This window comes from Nicotiana tabacum, chromosome 11, assembly GCF_000715075.1.
Source record: "Nicotiana tabacum cultivar K326 chromosome 11, ASM71507v2, whole genome shotgun sequence".
Taxonomy (NCBI): domain Eukaryota; kingdom Viridiplantae; phylum Streptophyta; class Magnoliopsida; order Solanales; family Solanaceae; genus Nicotiana; species Nicotiana tabacum.
In genome coordinates, this window is record NC_134090.1 from 154,097,644 (window position 1) to 154,103,235 (window position 5,592).

Genomic DNA, 5,592 nt, shown 5'->3' on the forward strand with positions numbered 1-5,592 from the left:
TACCCTCTTATTCTTCATAACACTTATTTATTGCTTGCTATAAATAGCTTAAGTATGATAACGTCAAGATGATCTCATCCTCGAGTCTTACATCAGTTAACTGAAAACGAAATTTTAACGTACAATACTTCACGGTGCAACATCGTTGTAACTTAATATTGCAAAACGTGACATCACCATAATGTAATAGTACGTAACCTGGCATCTCAATTTTAGGCTCTCATTAATTTATTTATTTATGGCATATTTTCATGTACGAATATATGGGGTGTAACACTAAATTCACCATCCATGTCCCCCAAAACACCCTCAAATCCCCCGAATTTCAAATCTGAGTTTCAATCCTAAAAACCTTAACTTCTCCAAATCAACCCAAAACTTCACCAGGTCATCTCCTCACTCCCCTCACCCCTAATATCTTACTGGTTTTCCTAAAGGGCCCCTCAAAATCAAGCAATTTCAGATCGAAAATCTGAAACCCTAGAGGTCTTACTGAGTGATTCCGGAAGAATTAATGGCTCAAACCAACATAAGTCAATTGCTTTTGATGAGAGCAATTGATTTTGATTTATTTTCAAGCTTGCCAGAATCAGTTCCAAACTCCATCCAGATTCACCAAGCCCAGTTCGTGTCTTACGTTTAGAGTAGGTAATCCCATTTTATGTTCTGTTATTCCTTCCTTGGTTAGGTTTTTCTTTTCCCTCTTCATGTTTTGTTTCAGTTTAACCGCATGATTTTAGAGTTTTTCCTCTTTTAAAACTGTTAATTGTTTGTTTACATATTGATCATTAGATTAATCAAAGCATGCTAAGATTTCATTTCAATTTGCATAGGTTTAGCTTAACTAGGGTTTTTGGTGAATTGTCCATTTCTCTTGTTTAAACTGCTCCTCTCCTAGATTCTGCAATTAAATTTCAGCATGTCAATTCATAAATTGAGTAGTTTAACTTCTAGGATTTCTTTGGGATTTTTTCTGACAATTCTTGGTTTAGTTACTGTGTAAATACATTTAGCCGTTTAAATTTAGTCTTGTTTAGGTTTAATTTAGATAAACACTTTTGTCTACCAATTAAGTTAGTTTTAGTTCAAATTGCATCATTTCTTTTATGTTGTCATTTTAATTTGCATTTTTTGATTTGTTGATTGGCTGTTGCATTGGTTTGCCTTAGTTTGCAAAACAGTAGGAACTTATATGGGCATATTTGAATTATAAGAAACTTAGGATAAGTTTTCAGAAAATATCTAAGAAAAAAAACTTTCTAGAAAGTGTACAGCTGTCCTAGTTGTTGTAAAAAGATGTTGAAAAATAGGATAAAAGGGACAGCTGTACCAGGGCTGTAAAAAAGGACAGTACTATTTTCAGAATTAGGATAAGGAATATTCCTAAAAAATACCCATCCTAGGCAGCCTATATATAGATACTCTCATTCTGAAAATGACACACACATTCAGATCTTAAAACCCTAGAAAATACACAAAAGGTTTTTGCACTATTTGATAGAGAAGAGCTGAATTGGTTTGCTTCAGACTTTTTCTGGGAAAAAAAACTCTGAAGTTTTCCTTTGGATTTTCTGGGTTTTCTGGTTCAAATATGGATTAAATTGGAACTGTTGTTGCTGACTGGCTGCTATTATCTTTGCTGGCTGAAATTTTCACTCCATTTTTGCTTTGTTCTTAACTTCCAGGTACTCCCATGTGTAGACATGTGATTTTTGACCCTCCCCAAGATTTTTCATATTTTAGCACGTAAATATTTAATTTAGGCCTAATATCGCTATTTCAACTAATTTTGACTCTTTTACTTTATTTTATTATAAGAAAATGAAAATTACAAAAAAATAGTTTCATTAATATTTTGTAGTCATTTTTAATCTTGAAAAATACCAAAAATAGTATTGTTTTGACAGTTAGTCTTATTTTAATAGTTATTTATTTAAGTAGGACTAATTAATAAATGAGGTCGTATTTTAATCTCGTTCGCAGGTAAAGGATAAAACTTGAGCTCGAGCAACCCATTTTTAGGCCTAATTTTGGACCTAGCCCATAATTCTCAAACCCATAATTCCTAGGCCCATACCCCTAACCTAATTCCTACCCTTATATAATAGTACCTACACCTAAAATATAGAGCAAGGACTAAATACACGATCCACCGTTTTGAGGACCTGAGCCTTTTCTTCTACACGATACAAGATGTAAAACCTTGAAAGAACAAAAAGAATAAAAGTTCACCAGCAGCCATACACGGAAACAGACCCAAGAAGAATGAAAAGAGCCTCATCCAAACTCTTTGGAAAAGCTTCTGCCTTTTGCCATCTTATCTCTAACCTAGGACACCCCATGAAAAAATCCTAACGACTCTTTTCTCTACTGAAAGCTAACGTATAAATTCACAAGGAGGCAAGAAACAGAGCTGAGGTTTTCTGGTACGAGTTGCTGTGTCGGGTTCGGTCGTGGCCTGTTATTGTTCTGCTCTTAGGTATATACACATCTAGCTGAAAAGTCCGTGTTATTGTTCTGCTTTTGGGTATGTACACATCCAGTTGAAAATTACTTTTCAAATATAATTTGAGAAATTGGGTATTGTGTTCCGTATTTGTATTTGTTCACTTAGAATCGGCATGTTCTATTTGGTTTAATTGTTTGGATTCCTTATTGTTTTGAAATATTGATTATGTGTTTAAAAAAAGGGTCGAATGTTCACTGATATCTTCTCATATAATTTTTTCATGATTGGAGGTTATACCATGTTTAAATAATAGTCTATTTTAAGAGTAGTATGCTTTCGAATTCAATTACTATTTGAGCATATCTATTTTTGAAAGAGTCCAGCTCTTTGTGCACTTGAATGAGGGTAATAATTATGATGTTTAACACTACCGTTTTTTTGTTTGTTTGCTTGAAGGCAAGATGTTGGAGTATAATGTATTATGTCATTTTATCTGAAATTAGCTTGTTAAAATATAAGTTTTAGGTTTGGAGAATAATCTATGTGATTCAGTTGGGTTCAATTGTAAATGAGCCATGAAACGATTTTGAGCTAAAGATTGGGTCCTAAAAGTTTAATCCTGCCTGAGAAGAATCAACAGCTAACATTTTTATGACCAATTTACTACATTCTTTCCACATAAACTTGTTATACATAATCTTGCCTCAATAATCTCAAAGTAGGAAATAATTTTGAACATCGCAGCTTGCTTTAGTCGCGATTAATAATAAATTATCGTGGTTATGGGTACGTTTCCCGTGGCATGGTCACGATACGTAAATCCAAATTCGGGGGTGCATTTCATGTAACCAGATTATAATAGCTTCGAATAATAAAACACCTTTGTTAGAATAATTTGAGGCGTGCCATGCCAAATAAAATTCCTAAGTCCATGGCCCTCACTTAATTAACTTTCCTTTAGAAATTGAGGTGTGCCATTTAGTTTAATTTTTCATGGCCCTCACAAACTTGGAAGTGCGTAGTTGCTTTAGGCGCGCTATTTAAAAATTAATTTCCTAAACTCGGGTGTGCATTTCATATGACCCAACTCCAATCCTTAACAACGTTAAATAAAATGTGTCGTGTACGGCGGGTGCATTTCATGTGGCGTGGTTCAAGATGTGTTTTAAATAACGTTGAATCTTCCTAAAAAATAATTAATGTCACACCTCCTTTTTGCGCGCCCGCCCCCGAAGGGGTTAAATGCGCGGGTGGAGTTTTTCCAATTTAAGTGACAATATTCGAAATGGGATTATTTATTTAATTCAGAGTCGCCACTTGGGAAAGGTTTGGCTTTTGGTGTCCCAAGTCACCGGTTTATCTTGAATCCCAAATCGAGGAAATTTTCGACTTTTCCAAATGAAGTCTGCGAACCAGAAATTCTAAGTAAGGAATTCTGTTGACCCGAGGGAAGGTGTTAGGCACCCTCGAATCCCGTGGTTCTAGCACGGTCGCTTAAATTGTTATAATGGCTAAATATCTGATTTAAATACATGTTGTGACTTATGTGCTTTTATTAAGTTTTAACCGCTTTTATTATTATCATTTATTTTTATAGAATTGCAACGTCGTGAAAATGTATCTCGAACCACGTCACAATCAATGCACCCGTAGTTGTTAACACATTTCGACTCCGTTGAGATTTGAAATTGGGTCACATAAATGCGCACCCGAATTTAAGAATGTAATTTGATTAAGTCGCGCCTAAAGAATCTAACGCGTTATTGTCTTCGGGGAGGGCAGTGGAATTCACTAAACAGCCCGTCCCAAATTCTAAGTATTTATCATGACCAATTATTGAGGGCCCCGCAATTTGCCTTTTGATTCGGCGAGGCTCGTCTCATTATTTTAGAAGGGTACCCTACAAGGACTACATTTTTACTACATTTATCTTTAAAGGGAAGGATGATGCCGAATTTTGCTGGTTTAGGCAAATACGGACTGAATCCTTATTATGTTTGCCGAACCTAAACTTGTTTGATTACCTGATTGATTGTTCATGAGGTGAGAGCTATGGCATGCTTTGTCTTCAACAAGTGAATATGCTTATTAATTCGCTAAGTGAGATTGCAAACAAACTAACAACATATATTGAGTTATGTTTTAACGACCTCCAAGTTCTATTCTTAACACTCTAACCTATTTGAAATTGATAAAAAGAAATCGGCTGTTTTATTAGGAAAAATTACTACTAATTGAACTCAAAAATGATTATTAGTTTTTCTCAACAATCATTACATCATTTAGAAATAAAAATCTGTACCGAAACCCAGTATCGAACCTGTATTGGAACGAATAAACTGACAAGAGAACTGGCATTCATAGCCATACTCTTAGTGTGACTGTATGGGAGTTTGTTTGGGGATATATTTATCCCGGACCCAGTATCACAGTTTTGTCAATTCAGTGGTCTAGGCAAAATATATACAATGCTTACCATGACTCTATGTTATACAGTCATACTAAATCAAACAAGTGTTATACTGAACTGAATGTATACTAAATCAAAACATGCTGTCTATGTCATACTGTCATTACTATTGAGCCATGCTATCTAACAGTTCATCTTAAACAGAATGTATGCTAGTTTATACAGAATATTTGCAGTTCACAGTAAGAATACAGGCCCAACCAACATTCGAACTATCTTTTTACACCAATGCTATAACATAAACTGGCGTTCATTTCTTTATTTCTGCTTCAACTTCAAACTTTCAACAATACAAGGTTCAAAGGTTGTGTACCTGGGAATATTTGCAATTGAAGAAAAAGGGCAATCAGTAGAGTAACAATGAACAAATGCAGCAGCAGTAACAGCGCCAACAGCAACAGGGCAGAATAGCAGCAGGCAAAACAATACAGCAAGAAACAGGCTCGAGTGCAGAGATGCAAATATGGCCAATAGAAAGTAATAGCCAAATAGCAGCAACACCCAGTGGAATAGAAACAGAAATCCAAATAGACCAGACCAGTAGTAAACCAATGAAAACACTCGACTAATAGACACAACTGGAATTTCAAAGAATCATAATTGATTTGGAACAGGTTTAACAACTGAAACCCAGTAATAATAGGAGAAAAAAAGCTTCTGATTGTTGGTTGTA

The 5,592-nt window shown here is 35.0% G+C and overlaps 1 long non-coding RNA gene across 1 annotated transcript; it reads left to right on the forward strand.

The window, feature by feature from the left end:
* The first annotated feature begins 1,460 nt into the window (after positions 1–1,460).
* Positions 1,461–5,592, forward strand: LOC142166402 (uncharacterized). Its single transcript, XR_012696816.1, has 2 exons — positions 1,461–1,685; positions 1,984–5,592. It is a non-coding gene; the product is annotated as an uncharacterized LOC142166402 (long non-coding RNA).